Source organism: Nyctereutes procyonoides, unplaced genomic scaffold (assembly GCF_905146905.1).
Source record: "Nyctereutes procyonoides isolate TBG_1078 unplaced genomic scaffold, NYPRO_anot_genome, whole genome shotgun sequence".
In the NCBI taxonomy this organism is placed as follows: Eukaryota; Metazoa; Chordata; class Mammalia; order Carnivora; family Canidae; genus Nyctereutes; species Nyctereutes procyonoides.
Genome location: NW_026575133.1, coordinates 14,975,667 through 14,995,989, shown reverse-complemented (window position 1 = coordinate 14,995,989; position 20,323 = coordinate 14,975,667).

Below are 20,323 nucleotides of genomic sequence, written 5' to 3'. Positions count from 1 at the left end.
GCTGGGTGGGTAAATACTCTGCAGTCTAGGCAGAAGCACAAAGCTCTCCAGACACAGTCTGTTGAGTCTCTCCTGGTTTTTGACTGCTTGATCTTTAACCAGTCAGGCTGCTTTTATGAAAAGACCCATATGCTATCTTTCTCTGGCTTTATTACTATAACACTTCAAGATTGCCAGGATTTTAATGTGTTCAAGAAGCATATCTACAGATATATCAAGAAATAGCCCCATTCTCCACCCTCCTTATCTTCAGCAAAATAGCTGTACTCCCACGGGTCCACAGCCAGCTGTCTGTTAGCTGGTTTCTCCTATATGTGAAGATTATTGTCAGTATGTTGCTGTCTGACCCAAAATATGAAATTCTTTTCTATTCTGGTCAAAAGTCTCAAAAAAAAAAAGGTCTCTAAATTGTCTCTAATTTGATTGATTTCTGGATGACTCAAAGATCTGGGTCTCCCAAATTAGCAGTAGGTAGGATCTTTGATAGTATGGTTCCTGATCCTGAAGTAGATACTAAATTTTGAGTCTTAACATTTGGGGTTAAATTCTGATGCTGTTATTTACTGGCTGTTGGTCCCTGGATTAAACTAGTGAACTAGTTGACTTCCTCCTCTGTGAAATGGGGATTACAATACTGCCTACTACTTCACAAGTAAATGGGGTACTATGAACTCAGTGGCCCAAAGACCAAGAAAATCTTAAATGTATCTTAGGGACATTTCTAACATATCAAACCTTCATTTCTAAAAGACACATCCAAACATGCCATCAAACCTATTAAATCATAGTTATATCCTGTAATAAACATAAATATACATGTAAATATAAGTATTTGCCATAAAAGTATTTTGAAGATTTTTACAATTTTCCCTTTGAACTCCAAAAACAAGTCACCTATCATTGACTATGGCCTCTTAACAATTATCATGTATATTCAGAAGAAAAAACAATCAAGCTTACAAATCATTCTCAAGTGTGGTAAAATTTTTACAAATACTAAACTTAATAATGAATACAGTTGGCATGTCACGTTTGGTAGACAGCTTTGATTTTGTAGTTGCCTATTTTTTTTTAAAGATTGTATTTATTCATTCATGAAAGACATAGAGAGAGAGGCAGAGACAGGCAGAGGGAGAAGCAGGCTCCATGCAGGAAGCCTGATGTGGGACTCAATCCCAGGACTCCCGGATCACACCCTGAGCCAAAGGCAGACGCTCAACCACTGAGCTATGCAGCCATCCCACCTATTATTATGGAGACAAGATAATTTTTTTTTCAATCTCAAACATTTGTCAGCTCCAGAAACACTTTGGGCCCCAGACAGTGAGTCTAGAATACCCAACAGATAAATGACTACATGTCCCCAAGAGTGCCCCCAGAGCAATGGTAGAGCAGTGCTCCACCAGGGATCCTGATTATAATGCATATTTTCAGGTCCCTCCTTACACTAGCAAACCAAAATTTCTGAAACTCCAGGGGATTCTTTGCATACCAACGTTTGGGAACCAATGATCCGAAGCCATGTAGAGAGAAGGTAAGAACAGCCAAAAGAAGATGGGAATTGGCTGCCAACAGAGCCCCACTTTAACAACTTCTCTGTAGGTGCTCAGCAAGGCAGAGCAACCTGCTAGTGAAGGAAAAACAGGCAACAGCACAAGCACCTCGATGGAAACTGAATTCCATTTTTATAGAAACAGCATAAGTGAAGTGTATGCTACATTCAGCCCCCAGATGTTGAGTCGAGTTCTTTTTTTCAACTGGGAATGAATAATTTATAATCCCATTGTGTTAAATCCAAAATAATAAGCCTGTCTGTTGAAGCAGTGCCGAAGTCCACACTTTGAGGACATACTCGTAAATCCTTAAGCACTTTTCTAACTAGTTGGAAAAAATTTATGAAGTGGCTTTTGAGAGCCACCAAGCTGGGGTTCTGCAAAAGTGCCATCCAGAGCATGCCTGCAACAGAATTGCCTGGCACTTGTTAGACTCAAAATTCCTGGATCCCACCTCAGATTTTTCAAACCAAAATGTTAGCAGGTGAGGCCCAGAAAACTTCATTTTTAATAAGGGCCCCAGGTGACTCTTCTGCTTCTAGATTGCCTGACAGCTTTGCCTTCTAGGCCCAGATTTGAGCTGACCCCTGAGAGGCAATTTCTACCCTGACTTCATTCTGTTTTCTTGGAGAGCCGAGGCCTCCACCAAGAGGTCAAACCTATTCCCAGGGTTGCAAGTATTATTCCTCCCTTCCCAGAAAACATTAAAGGTGTAAAAACTATTAGCTAATCTCCAAGAGATCAGAAAAGTGCCCAGCTATCCTCTGGAGAATCTCTATTCCCAGGACCATTTCTCACCCTTCCCAAAGACAGAGGCACCTCATGGACCATTTGATGCTCACAGAGGCTGCCTGGCAGCAGGGAATGCACCACCCCCTAGGCTTCTCCTTTCTGACCCATCTATTTGGCTTGGACAGCCTAGGTTTTGGTCTCCAACTGAGTCAACTTCACCTCATTTGTTTGGGTCACCTCGCCATAAGTGAGGCAATTTGCACCTCATCAGTCAAGGTACTCACTCCTGGGGTGTGACTAGCCACAAGACTACCCTGTGGCCTTTTGCCTTCTCAAGAGGGGGCTAAATGGATTCAGACGAGAGATTTATTTTTAAAGAGTAGCTGTCACACTCTCAGGTTTGGTACCATGGGAGCAAAAAGCAATTGGTACTTGCAGAAAGAGTGTGTTACTGCACATTCTAGAAGACATTCTTTGGGCCACTTAATATTGCCTTCACTCTTCAGGACTACACCTTTTGGCACAGGGGAAGGTCTGTGGGGAAGGTCTAGAGAGATAACAGAGAAGAGCCAGTATGACACGGTTATTAGCAACAAGAACAAAGTCTCATTACAGGAGTCATTTAAGAATTTCCTCCTAAAGAGGAAGGGGATCAAAGAGCTCTTCAAAATGGAGGTACTTCCCCACAAGCTCATCTGCCAACTACAGAAAACTGAACACTCTACCCTGCAACCAGAAGAGCTTACAAGTGAGATTGAGTTGACTAGTTTTTGTTTTTGTTTTTAAGATTTTATTTATTTACTAGAGAGAGAGAAAGCATGCATGCATGCAAGAGTATGTGTGGGAGAGGGGCAAAGGGGCAGGGAGAGGGAAAGGGAGAGCATCTCAAGCAGATTCTGCACCCAGTGCAGAGCCCCACATGGCCCCATCTCACAACCCCAAGATCATGACCTGAGCCAAAACCACTTAGTGGAACGCCCAATTACTCTTTTGATAGAAACATGGATACAGAGAAATATTCCTCTATTAAAAAACATAGTGCAAGCAAAGTGACAAAGAGTAAGTTGCCCTTGGCTTGGTGTTGAGGGGCAATGAGTGCCTGAGGCTAGCAGGAGGGTACAGGTCCTACCTAAGAAGGGGGACAGCTCCTCCCAGGCCCGAGGACTATTGGCATATAGGAACATGGACTGGGCTTCCTCAGATCTTCCCAATTTGCAGAAGATGCTAAATATTCAGATTTTCAAGTGACTTCTGCCAATTCTTAATTATCAGCCCTATTATATTTTTTTAAGCACTATAAATAAAATAAGTGTGTCAGCTGCTGCCTCTGCCCTGCTGACTCAGGGCTGAAATAGTAGACCCCATGCTCTCTGCAGACCTCAAGGATTGAAGGAACAAGGGTCTGTCAATGTTCAACTCCTTCAGGATCCATCCTTAGACTGAGAACTCTGTTGTGTCTGAAATACCAAGGCCAGTGTTAGTTTTGAGGACATGAGGGATTAGTGCTCAAGCAGATAATGTCGGCAAAATGCCCTGCCTCCTGCAGCTGATCCCAGAAGTGGGGACTTTCTGAGCCCCTTTCACCTCTGGCCAGGTGAGCTGTAATTACCCAGGACAATGCCCACAGTGTCTGTCTTCCTTCTGCCTTGAATCAGTGAAATCATAATCACTTTTTAAGACCCAGCTCATATGTCACCTTCTCTGGGACATCTTGCCCGATGCTTCCCATTGAACCTAATCCCTGCCACCCATCCTCTTTTGTGTCCTACAACAGCCCACACAGATCCACCAACTAGAGAGCAAGATGATAGATGCTACAACATGTTGTGAACCCCATGAGGGCTGGGGTTGGAGATTGGGGTGGAAACCACAATTACTGAGCAATTATCATGAACCTGCTGTTTTGTAGCCGCTGTCTTATGGTATTTCATGTACTCTTTCTGCAGAGAAGAAAGTGAGGCTCAGGGAGCTTATGTAACTTGTCTGAGGTCACACAGCTGAGATGAGACAGCTGAACCTGAATCCAGGCCTGGTTCATCCAGAGGCTGTATTTTTCATGCTCCAGCTCAATGCCGTAAGTATTTGTAATTCAAGAAATAACAACAACAAAGAATTTCTATTCTATTTAGGACTTGTTTAGAAAGAGAAATGTAGGGACACCTGGGTGGCTCAGCGACTGAGCATCTGCCTTCGGTTCAGGGTGTGATCTCAGGATCTGGGATTGAATCCCATACTAGGCTCCTTGCAGGGAGTCTGCTTCTCCCTCTGCCTGTGTCTCTGCCTCTGTGTGTGTGTGTCTTTCATGAATAAATAAATAAAATCTTAAAAAAAAAGAAAATGAAATATAAAGTACTGCAGAGGTTGAGTGTGCATGTACCCTACAATGAAACTCTAAATAAACAAAAAGACATACTCTCATGGATTGACCATCATGATATGTTGCTGAGGAAAAGTAGGATATAGAAGAGTGGGTACAGTGAACTGCCCTCTGTACAAGGATCTGTAGGCTTAAGCTTAGGTTCCCCCAATAGTAAACCCCAAGATAAGAATTTGGGAACCAGGAAGTCCCAAAGGAGAAGGGAAAGGAATCAAGGAAGGGAATAAAGCTAATGAAGGATGTGTTTGTAAGCAGTCTGGGCAGCTAAGACGGGTCCAGGGGGGACCTCTGGAAGACCTATGAAATATCAGCAACTAGGAGAAAGTTTTGAGCTTCTTTTCTAAAAGCAGGAGACGGGAAAGAGAATATGGGGTTGGGGCAAGAGGGAGGACAAGTAGGAAGGAGGTGGAGGAGTGAGGAGACCCTCCTGGCTACCCAGGCCTTCACACCCTAGAGGTCATTCCAAACCAAATGCTAATTTTAGGAAATCCATGACTCAGGCTGGCTGAGGTTATACTCACTTCTGAAAGAGAACCTCCCCTCCACCCCTACCACCACTTACCCCCTCCCAAAAGACACAAATGCTTTTATATCTTACTTAGGAAAAGCTTGCGTCTACTTTTAATACCTTGCATGGTTAGCTGATCCATCTTTTATATCATTACCAGCTCTGGGATTTCTGGCCTTAAGACTCCATGGGGCATCCACGGGGATAGGTTCAAGCAAGTTAATGCCAAAGTCAAGGTCAGAAGTCACAGGAAACCAGTACTACTGACAGTAGCAAAGCTTCACCCAAGCAGCTTAAATGCTAATATCATTCCTGGCCTCTTTTCTTAGCTGTTTGTAACAGCCCGTTTACAAAGCAACAACATCAAGCCAGTATGACGCTGAAGATAACTTTGCCTGAATTATGTTTATTCATGTCTATTTTCAAGGAGTATCTGTAATAATGCAGTATTATAAGCCATTGCTCATCTGTTTCCTTGTGTGGGCTTATTTCTTCTCTCTTACATGGCTAAACAGTCAAATCCTTTACAAATTGATCATTTCCTTCATTCCTTTGTAATCTCGATTCTTATACAAATACGTGAATTCCCTGTATCTGCTTTGATCCACCCTCTGGGGAATCCCAAGCAATATAATTTTGGTGTGACAGACAGAAACAATACTGGAAAGTAAAAAAAGAGGATAAAGGAATGGTAGGACATGAACACCTCCATAAGCTATCTCCATGAGGGCTGGGCCTGGTTTCATTCACCACTGCACACTGGTACCTAGAACAATTCCTGGCACATAGTAGACCTTCACTCAATATTTCTTGTGGGAATAATCTTTGTTAGCAGCACCCTGCCCCCAAATAAACTTGAAGTCCAAGTACAAAGAGTGATTTCACTCTACAAACACAGTGTAGGGACAAGACCCCTGGCACTCAACATGCTTCCCACTTCCAATCTAACCACTCTCCCTCCTACTGAGTCACACGCACATGCCCACACCTATCCCAGACACCTTCCCTTCCATTCACACACTCCACCCTCCAGCTGAGCATCCAACACTAACAGAGTAAATGGAGGTTTTTTAAATGTCTGAGCTGTTGGATTCCTAGAGCTAAAAGTTCCCTCCTGGACCCGTCTTTTCTTCCTTCTTCCAGATCAAAAGATGCACACTCAGAAGCTAACGAGTTTTGCACCAACATAACCTAGAGCCTGATATATATATAGCATTAGGTAAGATAAGGTATGATGCCAACTATTCACAGATTCCAAAGGCCCAACATTTGCAGAAAATTCTAGACCTAAAACTCTTTTTAATAAAAGTCATCAGTTTAGATTAACAAATAAGTATCTGAGGTGACTGGACACCTGTGACATTGTCTTTCAATGCCTTACAAAACTCTGAGACATCTGCCCCCAAGACTCTAGAGACTATATATGGGGAAAGTGACTTGTTCCAGTTCCCACAGCAAGACAGTGACAAAAAAATCAAGACCAGAAAGCACTGGCTAGAGAAGAAAGCTAAATTGGCTTTTAAACCATACCTTGCTTCTCCAGCAATCAGGCCCCCCACAGGGCTAACTTGGTCAGGTGAGGCAGAAATTTTGCTGCCGTTTTACTGCATATACTAATATGCTTTATCAGTCCTGTAAGTCTCCAGAGAGCAGAGGCCACATCTTATTTGTTGTTGTTTCCCCAGGATCCCACTCAATGTCTGGCATATAGTAGACACTCAATAAGCAGAGGTGAAATGAGCAAAATCTGCCTAAATCAAGAAGGGAAACTGGTCAAAGGCCGTCTAGGTACCAGACACCAAGTGGCATGATATCTATATTATTTCAAACAGCCTTTGTTTTGTTTTTTTTTTTTTAAAGGTTTTTTTTTATTTATTTATTTACGATAGTCACAGAGAGAGAGAGAGGCAGAGACACAGGCAGAGGGAGAAGCAGGCTCCATGCACCGGGAGCCCGATGTGGGATTCGATCCCGGGTCTCCAGGATCGCGCCCTGGGCCAAAGGCAGGCGCCAAACCACTGCGCCACCCAGGGATCCCTCAAACAGCCTTTGTATCACCCCAATGGATGAATATCATCCTCTCTTTGCAGATCAGAAGACAGAGATTCAACAGCATTGATAAGTTGCAGAGGCAGGACTCAAACTCAGATCTAAGTGATAGCAAAAATATTTCTCTTCCAAATAGGACACTGTCACTTTTAAATGTTCTGATCCCATGGAGCATTGCATCCTACAAGGTGCATTTGGGGCACTATGTAATTTGGAACATTAGATCTTTAGAGTTGTAGTGGTTCATCAAAACGTGAGGGTACCTGGACCAAAGAGAGATGATGGAGAGAGTGTTTTTGCTGACTCTAGTTTGGGTGATAGATGGGCAGTTCACCCAGTGGGACCAGGAGCGAGAGAGAGTTTTCATGCACACTTGCATTTGGAATAAGGATCTGAGCAGGATACTGGACACCCCTCCACATGAATTATGGCTCAAGAGAGAAGCACAACAAAGCAATTTGCCTCTGTAACTAATTCCTCTTGTCTGTAGCACTGAGAGAGCAATACTTTAGCAGCCAGTGAGTTGGATAATTGGAAATAAGGGCAACTCTCTGAGCGAGCTGAAGGAAGGCTGAGGAAGGCTGGTTTTTATCAACCTCACAGCTATCTTTTATAATCAGTGTCTATGCACAAAAAAAATAAAATAAATAAATACACAGGAGAAAGAAGCAAGTTGTCCTCATCCACCAATGCAGGCAAATCTTTTAAAAAAAAAATACTATCTTGAAACTCCATTTAATAGCAGTGAAACTCAGCTTCTTGGCTTTGGCAGGAATCTTGGAGGTGGGTTATTGAACTAACACTTCTGCAGATTGAGCAAAATTTTGCCGGAATCAATGTTCTTTCCAATATAGACAGAGAGACAACAAGGCCAGGACTTCTCTGTAAGGATTTTTGTCTTCTGATTGCTAAGCAAGATTCAAGCTCCCTCTTTGCTCCTGCAGTCGCTTGCTGACTGGAAATCCTGGCAAATTGTGTCCTGAGGACCCAGTGACTCAAAAGATTGTATACGTACACACACACTCAGCCTCCTCCTCCACCTGCTCAAACTCAGCTGCCTCTTCCACATGCTATTCCCTATTCTTATGTTATCAACCAATTTGCACCCCAAACCAAACCAACATCCAACCAACCCGCCATTTAATAAGCAGCATGGAGCCTGACAATAGGGATTTGCATTTATACCCACAGCAATTTCCCATTCTCCATCAAGTCATTCCTGATATCTGCAGGCACAGATTTATAAGTGTAAAAGCCATGGGCAAAATTGCAGGCTGGGGTCTTCCCTCAGGTGAATAATGAAGGAAAACCAGCCATGGGGCAGGAGGAGTCTTTTTCCAATGAGAGATTTGACAAATAATATGAAAATTCCGGCATAATGTTTGGTACTGCATATAGTATACAGAGAAAGATAGACAATATTCCATTAACTAAGACCTCTTTGGAGCCAACACTGCATCTACTCTGAAGACATTCCTTGTGAAACTGATGGAAGTCAAGGTAAGACTCCCAGAGCAAACCCCAAGACTGGAGGTGTTGAAGACAGTACTCTGCATAAGAAAGGAGTGGGGAATTTGACTTTCTGGGAGGAATCCTGGAGAAGGGGAGAGGAGAGATGTTGATGCTGCTTGGCAACAAGGAAGAAGAAAGAAAAAGAAACCCCAGGTGACCAGGTAACTGTGGAGTAGGTTAGAAGCAGAGAATGTCTCATGGGAAATTTTCAACACTACCTTGCCCACTATTCTTAATAAAATATCAATATTATAACATGACTTCCTGATCAGAAACCTTCAGCGGCTTCCTGTTGCTTCCAAGATACAGTCCGAAAGCCTCAGTTATCAAGGCCTTCCCACTATTCACCAGCTCTGGAGCCCCCATCAGTGAAGACATTGAGGCTCCAGCCCCCAACCAGTTCCCCCCACCTTGGGCAGCCCCTCGCTCTGCTCCAGTGTCAAGTGAAAGGGCTATGTCAACTGACCTCTGAAGGCCCTTTCCTCTCCACACTCCTGGAGGGATACATAACTTCTCAGGGACTTCCATTCCTACCACCCTCCAGTCCTCTCTCTTTCCTTGTCACAAAATCACGCTGTCACTCACCCAAACTACCTTTTCCTGCTTGTCCTCCCCCTCTTTGAGAACTACTCATCCTTTGAATCCCAGCAAAAAAAAAAAAAAAAAAAAAAAAAAACCCAACTCAAAAATCCCCAAATGCCACTTTGCACAGGCGTCACACCCTGCTGTGACTCTCACTGTGTGGAACATCACATTTTTGCTCTGCCACTGCTTTGTGTCATCACTCAACAGGGTGATGGCCCTCTGAATCTTAAACCCTCCAAAAACGTGAACAATGTTATAACTACTACTCTGGTATCACCCATACACTCTTGTACAGTTCTGAGTGCCAAATAGAAACTAAATGAACAAAGTCAATTAACTGGCTTCTCTCTACCAAGCTCAGATTTTTTGGCTCAGATTCACAGGCTCACTTTCACTTAGAACTTTCCCTTTAACTTTCTGGAACTCCACCTGCTGGAGAAAAACTTGGTTGCTTTTTCACTGAATCTGTTTATCCCACAACTGGGACAGCAAGGGGACTTGTATCGGCCCAGGGCATGGATTTCTGTGTACATGCAAAGTGAAGGAGCAGACATTCACTGGAAAACTACTGAATAAATAGCTCTTTAAAGATAAATAATGGGTTCCTGCAATAGCCGGAGCCTGATGCCCTGCCTTATTTGAGGGTCAGAGCAAACAGTGATGGAGTATCTTCTTCCACCCCTTCATCTGGGAAAGCTATGTTCTGACAGAAGAATGTGAGCTCCTAGGGAACAGAAGCCCTTGTCTTTCTACCTTCTTCACCACCATGTCCCTGGCACAGATGGGCACTTGATATGTGGGGTGAAGGATTGAATTAATGAACGAACATGAACACACTGAGAAACCTGGGGGATGGGGATCCCTGAGTGGCGCAGCGGTTTGGCACCTGCCTTTGGCCCAGGGCACGATCCTGGAGACCCGGGATCGAGTCCCACGTCGGGGTCCCGGTGCATGGAGCCTGCTTCTCCCTCTGCCTGTGTCTCTGCCTCTCTCTCTCTCTCTCTCTCTCTCTCTGTCTCTCTCTCTCTCTCTGTGACTATCATAAATAAATTAAAAATAAATAAATAAATAAAAAAGAACCCTGGGGGATGTCCACAGCCTTCTCACTGAGAACCCCCATCAGAAGGTGGCTTTCATGGAACTTCTCTTGAGCAGTAGCTGGGGGACAGTAAATGTTGAGTACATGGTGATGTTCAATGTCCAGTTGTTTACTTCCTTATTAGCAAAATGCTGCTGCTGCTGCTGCTTGCTAGTAGTTCACCTTGCAGGAACAGGAGGATATAAGGCAATACCTCGAGCATGGTGCATGCCAGGCCATAGCCATATGACCTCTGAGCTCCCAATATCCAAATACATGAAAAATAATGCCTGGTGACCTTGCAACTCCCCTGCATGGTCAAGTGTGGTCTCAGGAGACCTCCATATATGGGAATGAGATATGGCTTCCCTCACACCTGGAAAGGGATTGGAACCACACGGCCCCTCAGGTATAAGAAGGTTATGCCCTACCAGGCACTATTTCCAAATAGTCTGCCCAGTGGTGGGGTTTGGTCACAAGATACACTCACTTATGCCTCTTACTCCTCTGTCTTACAACACAATACCTATGGGATGGCTGCCGGAGTGAGTGAAGTATAGACTTGGTTCAGGCCAAAACTAAACAGTCCACACATGATCAAACCCAGGACCAAGCTCTAAGTCTCTGAGAGCAGAAAAAGTGCAGTCCCATTCAAAGTACTTGGGAGAATTTGGGTAGTAGAGCACGGTGGTTAGTTCAAGCATGGACTCTGGAGCCTAAGTTCGAAACCTACCTCCACCACTGCTAGAAATGTGACCTTAGACAAGTCACCTAGCCTCCCTGTATTTATTTCCTTACCTGTAAAGCCCTAGACCAGTTTGTGCATAAAAGGGTAAATGCACCATACTTTGCCAGTGGGGCTGGATCCTCAAAGGTTGTCATGAGAAGTAAATATGGTAATACTCAGTATACTTGCCTTAATTACCTATTGCTGAGTAACAAACCACCCCAAAATTTAGTGACTTAAAACAACAGTCTTTTGCTCATGATTTTGCAACTTGGGCAAAGCTCAGCATGAATGGTTTATCTTTCCTCCATATGGTGTCAGCTGGGTAACTCTTTTGTGCCAGAGAATCAAAGGTGGCTTCACCCACAAGTCTAGCAGCTAATCTGGGAAAGGCTGGAATGGCTCAGGGCCAGCTGACTCTCGCTTTCTTCATATCTTCACCTCCTGAGTAGTCAGACTCCTCTGCATGGCTTCCAAGGAAGCAAAAGCAGAAGCTTCCAGGTCTCTTACAGACCAGGCTGGAAATTGGTAAAACAAGTCCATCATATGCTCTTGGTCAAAGCAAATCACAGACTAGCCCCAATTCAAGGGAAGGAGAAAGACCCCACCACCAGATGGCTTATGCATCCAAGGAAGAATGGTGACCACTGTGTTTGCAGAGGGTCCACCAGAGAACTCATTGTCTATTCCTACATTAGCAGGTGGAAAACCTCAAGTCTAGACACTGAGATGGGATAGAGAATTAGTAATGCTCTTGACCTGAAATATCTCAAGTGACCACCAGCTAAACCTGAAACACCAAGCTATGGCAAAGTGATTTGCAAATCCAAGGACTATCATTTACCAGCTGTGTCATGTTGAGCAAGTAACCTTATACTTGATATACCCCAATGCTCCCCTGCTCTCATGTAGGAGGTATCTCACTCCAGCAGGCACAGAGTAGACACCTTGTATTTATGGGTACTCAACATTTCTGGATTGAATAAATTCAACATGATCTCTTGAATGGATGAACAAATGATTCAGTCAATAAATCAGTGAGTTGAATTAGTGAATAAATGGGGAGAAGCCCCAACAAATAGCCCTCTCCAGGGTTGATGAGCTTCATCCCAAGGAGGAATTTGTACCAAAGACCCTTTAGTGGCTGAAGCTGAACATCTCCCAATCCCACGACCCTTTTTTTTACTAGCTGTGCGACATTGGGCAAGATAAATGTCTTACACATAGTAGATGTTTAGCTAATACCTGTGAAACGTGTGAATTCTAAAATATTTGTTAAATAGTTGAATGAATCAGTGAACGAACAAGAAAAATTGATGCTAACAACAAACACCCCACCTCCATTGTACAGGTGAACTCTGTCCCTTAAGGTCTCTCCTTTTTGGGAATATCTTTTGGTGGAAATTTCCCCTACTCCCCTCCTGCTTCTTCCCTAATATACAGCTGCCATACTTAGCCAGACATGGTCAGTGCCATTGGATAAGTGCAGTTTTTACTTCTTTGCAGGTATAGAAGACACTAACTTATGCTTCATTTTTTAGTATCCTTGCCCTAGCCCAGCATCCAGAAAAGCTGAAGTTCTGAGTTTTGCATGAGGGCTTTCCAGACCTCCTTGGCTGTGTTAGTTTGTGCATATGCTCTGCTTCCACTCTAATAAACACCCCCTTGAGCTGCCTCCACCAGCAGCAAGAGCAGCAACAAAAACACCAGTTTCATTGTGTCCCCTAACATTCAAATAAATTGTTAGCTCCCTGAGAGGTGTTCTGTACACTTGGGGCAACATCTGTCTAATGCCATCACATCCACTACTACAACCCCCCTACTAGGATTTCTATCACTAATATTACTAATAATTACAATAGTAAGTCTCAGCCACTATTATTATTGTGGTCAAAAATATATACTCATTATTTCTTTAGTCCTCTCAATAAGTCCATGAAATGGTCATAATTATAATCCCAAATTTACAGATTAAGTCCTAAATCTCAGAAAAGTTAGGTAACTTACCCAAATCCCACAGCTTCCAAGGGCCAAGCAAAGATCCTTAGCACAAGCAGCCTGACGTCAGGGCTGCTTTGTCACATCACAGCCATCACCACACTGTTCTCATCTATTTGTCTCTCTCTTTCCCTTTAGATCGGGAGTTCCTTGAGGGCTAGGGCCACTTCTTCCTCATCCCTGAAGCCTCAGTGTTCAGCACAAAGAGAAGGTGTCCAGTGGAAGATGTTAATTGGATGAATGAGGACTCTGTGACCTGACACATGGGGCCATTCACTCAACAGCATTAACCATGTGAGGAAACATTCCATCTATCAGGCTTCATTGCTCCGATGGAAAAGGCATTCTAAAACCTGGCCCAGGGACTTAATTAGCTTTTGGCTCTAGGAGATATTCCATTCATCACTCTTAGCCATCACAGGAATTGGCTTGAGTCGGGCAGAGATGCAGCGAGACAGATCAGATTCCTAAAAGCTGCCTTATTTTTTTAAAGGTTCACTTGCATGCTCTTCCCCCTCTCTCTTCCCCCCCTCTTGTCTTGTAGTACACAAGTTCCAAGTACTTAAGTGTGACACATTGGGGTAAACGATGAGGCTTTAATGTACACCTCTTGGGGATTTCTGATGGAAAGCGCTCTAGTCTCTCTCAGTCCTCCTTACTCTATCTGTTCAAATGCACAACCTAACAAGGCTGGGAGAAAAGTGCAGAGCAAACTCAGGCACCTCTTCCTCAGGGAACCTCAGCCACTCAGGACGGATGCCCCAGGAAGTTGTCTGGGATGATGACTGAATGCCTACCACGTGTCTGGGGAGCTCCTTGGTGTGCTGCCGATGTTCACACACATCATTTCACATAACCCTGTGACAGGTCAGGATATCATTAAAGCTTCGTGTACAAGTGTGAAAGCTGAGGAAGCCAGGGACTCCCAAATCCTTACAGGCTAGCACCTAAATTCTAACTAAGTAGCTCACATCCCAGCCTCATCTTATAGAGTGTGTGAAGGAGAGGAGGTCATTTCTGAGTATGTGAAAGTACCAGCAGGACAAGGCCAAGGTGACAAAGCATACAACAAGGTAGTCACCTTGGGATGCCTTATTTTTAATAATTAATCCTATTTCTGGTACAATTAGTCCACATGGGGAAAGCGGGGGTTTTTTCAAGGGGAGAATCTTCCAAGAACACTCAAAATGTGATCCTATAAACCATGTAAGGAGCTGGTTAAAATGCAGATCCCCATGTCCCACCTCAGGTAGACTGAGTCAACACCTTGGGGTGGGGTGAGGCTGGGAATCTGCATTATTAACAAGCCTTTCCCACCCCCAGAGAACACTCTGATATTCAAGTTTGAGAAGATCTGTCCTAGCAGCCACGGATGAGCTTTACTGCCCTGGAGGGATGATAAGCACTGGAGGATGGTGGAGGTGGAGGGAAGTGCCACATAGCTGGCTCCATGCATCTTCTCCCAGGTGCAGAAGGAGGTTCTTGAGACTGGCCCACAGAACCTTTCCCCCAACTATATCTGACCATTCTCCACAGGGAAATACTGTAATGACCTTTTCTCAATGCCAGAACTACTGAATGAGCATGTGCATCTGCCAGCTTCAGGCACGTGAAGCTGAAGGTCAGAACCTCTAGAAAATTAAATTATTTGGCCTTAAATTAGAAGGACATTGTAAACAGCATTTTCTAAGGCTAACTCATCTTTACTCATTCTGCTTGTTCTGTGGTAGGAGAGCTACTGGGAAAAGGCAAAGTGTCAATACATGAGCTATTACTCAAAGTTTCGGGTGTGCATAGTCTTGTACCCTCTGCCAAAGAAGCTTCTCAGTGAGTATCAGTTTCTGTGCATCAGAACAGAGCACATTTTCACTCAATCTTCTATGGATGTACAACTGAAATTCCAGCAAACCATAGGATAATGGTTAAGTCATTTTTTAACTCAAAAATTCTTCTCACTGGTTAAATGTCTCCATTCCCTGCCATCCCAGCCAGCCACCAGCCCACATGATGTCAAACCTGGGCATGAAGCACTTTGGTCAAAAGTATTTCTCATTCTTCTACCTTTGTCAGAGGGACAGGAAGGCTTGGCTTTTAAAATATTCCCCAAATTGAGAAAATGTAACCTATAAACTCAGTATCCAGGGAAATGAAGCTTGCTTTAGTGTAGATTTAGCTTTTAAAAAAAAAATTTTGTGGGAAGGACAAAAAAGTATATTGAAGTTCATACAATTTTTACCATCATACAGTGAAAAGCCACTTGCCATTTATAAGAGGAACTTGATGGGCTCCTGGGTCCTCCAGAAGAAGGAAGAAGCCAAAGAGCCAAGAACAGAGCTGGGTGTTCCCTGAGCTATACCAACATTTCCTAGAAAAAGAAGACTGGAGGAAAATGTTACAGAGCAAGCCACAATGTGGTATAAAAAAATGCAAGCCCTTTGCTTTCTTTGGAAAATCATGTCTTATAAGTTGTCGCCTGATCTGAGATGGTGATATTTGGATTTATTTTTTCAGCTGTATGTTGACCATTTTAGAGACGTGAATGCTATCATGGCAGGATTTGTTGGCCCAGTCTCTCCTCTGGGATGACGCTCCTAGGACTTCATAAATTGAGCTGATTCAACTCTCTGCCAGGTGCCAGGACCTCTACACAGGGATAAAGACCAGTTCTCTCACCTCTGGAGCCATGCTCTGTTGGCATGAGCTAATAGCTTTGGGAAATGCACTCTTGTGCACACGTGCTGGTTTCTATGGCAACAGTCATCAAGGCTTGGGCCGAGGTTATTAGATTTAGTGAGTCCCTATAGAGACTAAAGACAACTCTGTCTAGTGCCTTCTCAAGAACAATTTTTTTCTCTTCTCTGACTTGGCTTCTGATAGTCACTGACAATTCAGTATAACACCCATGCTGCTGCTTCCCGAATACATCCCACGAATTCCAGCTTCTACCAAGCTGTTTTTCTACCTCCAGATAGGACTATGTCACAATTTAGCAAGTCGCGAAAATGGCATGCTTTATTTAACTCATGGCCTTCTTGCAATGGAAAGTTATTTACAACTTTATTATTATTAACTACCATTTAGTGAGTACCTATGACATGCCAAGCACTGTCAAGGGCACTCAACATACACAATTTCATTCTTTAAAACAGTCCTGTGAACTCAGTGTTATAATCCCCATTTCACAGATGTTAAAACTGAGGGTCAAGGAAGCCAAGTAGCATACCTGCCATTCCAGTTATATGTGTAGACCCAAGATGGGAACAAGGTCTTTCCAATTTCACCAAATCCATCCTACCTTTCCATCACTTACTGCTGCCTACCTTGGATGATGGGATAACTTTATCTTTCTTCTTAGAAGATTGCATTACTCTTCCAAAGTCTTACATTGTTTCCAGGCTTATCCTCCGTACTTTAAACTATCATATCTCCTTTGAACATTTCTATTCCACTATCTGTTTTAGTTCTTTTTTTTTAAATCAGTTCTTTCTAAACCATCTCAACTTTTCTGACCTTTTGCACTGAAGCCCTAAATAGGAAATATTGTCTTAAAAAAACTAATAGTTTTCAAATTTGTGCCTTTCAATGCCACTACATGCCAAGATCATGACCTTTGAGATGTCTCATGCAGACTTCTTTGGGTTATATTTATTCTGACAGTTATCTTCCAGGCTGTCAATCTTCTTAAAGAAGCAGCTGGCGGGGGGTAGGGGTGTAGAACTGAGGAAAGATGAGCAAAAGAACAGAGATAAATTGTCTGGAATAATTAAACAGTCTGATGTATCAACACATAGTGGAGATAATAGGAGCCCATCTTTTAAAATACTCTAAGGCAATGAATGAAGAATGCTCACTGAACATCATAATTCAATGCTCATCTATCATTTGGGATGAAGGCTGGCATCTTTAGCCACTTGCAAAATTTTCCCAAGTGCCAGTATCCCAAGCCAATGATCACAGCAAATAGGCTGCCTCCTAAATAAATTTCACATTGGCAAACTCGATTATTGCATTTTTCAGGCATTAACGTGCAAAAAGCCTGAGAATATTGCAGCCATCTCTCAGTGCAGCGGTTATAATGACAGGGCTAGAGCTGATTTCAGGGTTTTCTCAATTTTCAAATGCCTTTATAGAGTTTACCTTTCTCTAGGCTGTGGGTTTTATTTATTGGTCCACCCTCTTTTTACTGGGCTTTTTGGGTTTTGCTTTTGCTTACAACTTGGTCTCCACATACTGGGCTTCAGCAAAGGTCATCCTCCAAGCCTTCCAGAGGAACAACACATACCTGGATCCAAATTCAGAAACAGAAATTATCTGGAAGCTGGAGACAGTCAAGTTCTTTCTACAAGGGGCAACTTTTCAATTCACAATAAGCAAGGAATGACACCAAATCAGTAACGATTTAGTCCTTGTTAGAGTCAGTGAACTTTTCTAAGCAGAAAGCAAAATTCAGATTCCTTACTCTGGTTTCCAGGCTGAGGGCATTCGGATCTGGTCTTCCCTATTCTTCTTTCTACCCCCAAGCAAAAGTGCTTTGCTCTGACATACTAATGAGTCATTTCCCCCAAGAAGGCTATAAATATCCCTGTATTCAGGAATCCCTACTCACAGCACCTAGAATCAAGCCGCACACATGGATCATGGTAGAAGGGCCCTCGATCTGAATCAGGAGTCATGGCTCCATCAGGAACTTGCTTCATGTTTTGAGTGGATGAGTCCTATTTCTCTCTGTCTCTCTCTCCTTCTCTCCCTGTTATTTGCAATTTGGTGAGCAGAAAGAGACACTGGAGTGCCTGGCTGGCTCAGTCAGAAGAGCATGTGACTCTTGATCTCAGGGTTGTGAGTTTGAGTTCCACACTGGGTATGGAAAAAGGGTTACTTAAAAAAAGAAAGAGGTTACTTAAAAAAGGTTACTTAAAAAAAGAAAGAGAGAGAGAGAGAGAGAAACATCATGGAAACCATTGTAATGGTGGGGGTCCTGTGGCTTCCTGTGACCAAGAGTTGATTGCAGCTGACTGGGTGTTCTTGCAGCAGTCTGGAGCTATTCCTTCTTATGGGTAACTCTGGGCTAGAACCCAAAGTCTTAGAGCTGATTCAACCTGATTAGCTGTAAGAATCCTCAAGTCATCTCTTTGTTGGTATGGTTCAAACTTTGGACTCCAATGGGAGAAGGCTTTCCAAGACTCAGACAGTAAGCACCTAATTCATCCACAAATTCCAGGCCTTCTCAGATCACCCCTCTATGATATAAGCAGTTCTTTGTAGCCACGGCCTAATAGCTTGGAGGTAAGAATATAGCTGTCCAGTCCCCTGGCTTAGACTCCAGATCAACAGTGCTCCACTTGGGAACTAAGACGCCCCTGCCTACCCCAAGGCCAGTCATCTCCCAGCTCTTGTGACTGGTCCCTAAAGAAGTGGGGAGAAAAAGATAGGGGGTTTGTTTCAAACCCATTCCCATCACCAACCAACATGCTCTGCTGCTGGTAACTCATCTTCATTTGCAAAGTCATAATGAAAATAAAGCATGCATGCAGATAGGATCTAGTCCCTGACTTGCTCAAAGGATCCTAACTATCCAGAGGATAAATTCCCAGTCCCCTCACTTATAGGCACTACCGTTTCTCATCTGGCCCCTGCTTTCCTTTCCAGGCTATTTCTTGCCAGCTCCCATTCCTTCACCCTCTTCATGCCAGTCCCATCACCAGCCAAACTTCTTGAGGCCTCCCAAAAGCATTGCATTGCCTTCTCCCACATGCCTTAGTTGTTCTTGCCTCTGACATTCTTCACCTTGGCCACCTAGTAAATTTCATCCTGGTTCAGGCTAACCTCACAAGTAAAGGCACCCTACATTTACCCCAGTAGAGTTGACCATTCCCCAACTTGGTCCACATGGTTCTGTCCTATCCCTCTATGTAACGGCTCCTACTACTCTACAGGACATTTATGTGAGAAAGGAAGCAGGTGCCCCCAAATAAGGATAGGAATATACCTAAAATAGCAATAGGCACTTTGTGTAAACTTGTTCGGTCATTTGCCTAATGCTCCCCATACAATGATAAGAAAGTTGAAGTCAGGAATCACTTCTTTTTACTCATAGCATCCCTGATGCCTGACACTTTACAAGCACCCAAGGATGTTTATAAATTTAAATTCAACTCACACAACACTTGACAATTGAATGACCAATGTCTACTACAAAAGTGTCCAAGTGGTTAAGGTTTCATGTAGTAAGACCAGCAACAGAGAAGTTTCTATGGCTTAATTATTAGACTGAGCCCAGGAGGCCTGCTTTCAAGCTCAGCTTCCAGGGCTGGAAATAATAGAAAGAAAAGAAAAAAAAAGCTCTCACTTAGCGAAGTAAACAAATATCAACTGCAAAAAAGAAGGCAAGTGATAAGAAAGGGATATAAAGATTATAGCGATATCCTGGAGAATTCTAGCCAAGCAAGCTTGCCACACTGCTCTCCTAGCTGGATGGGCGAAGGTATAATTTATACGCCCAGACTTCATCATCTTGATTTTTTTTAAGGTGATAAGTTGTTTTAATCAACCTGGCTTATTCTTTTTGCCTCATGTCTGATACAGTCGTAAGCTAGAAGGCAGTTTCATGCAATTCCTCCTTCTATTTGGTTGATATATTATGCTCTCTACCAAGTTTTTCTCTTGAGAGCATCCTTCTTTATTACTTTTCTTCTCAGTTCTTATAATGAAAGTTTTGCAAAGCATGACTACTGTTTTTATTCCTGATCGAAAAGGGAGATGGTACAAATAGAAAGAATATGAGTATAGCTGGAATGATTTTTAAGCACAACACTTTGTTCTTAGTGGGTGAACGTGGTGCAAAGTATAAAAGCTGGGGGTCTTTGCAATTAGGGCATGAACCTCTCCATTGTGAGAAGGAAACAAAACGAACCAGGAGGCAAGTTGCCTTTCCTCACTTAGGCGATCTGTCTTTTCTTGCTGCTTTATAGATAATTGTCTTTTTGTTGTTATGAAGACTGCATCCATATCTGTTTGGCATTGTGCTGGCTACACTGTCAGCACACAATAAACTTTTATCTTGATTAATGGTAATAATAATCATGCAAGGTAAAAAAGTTCCAATCAATTTCCCACGGCTTTATTTACCAGTTCCTTTGTACCTTCCCTGAAATTACTGGAAAGAAAAAAGCTTCATTTGCACATACATATGCCCTGTGCCTCAACC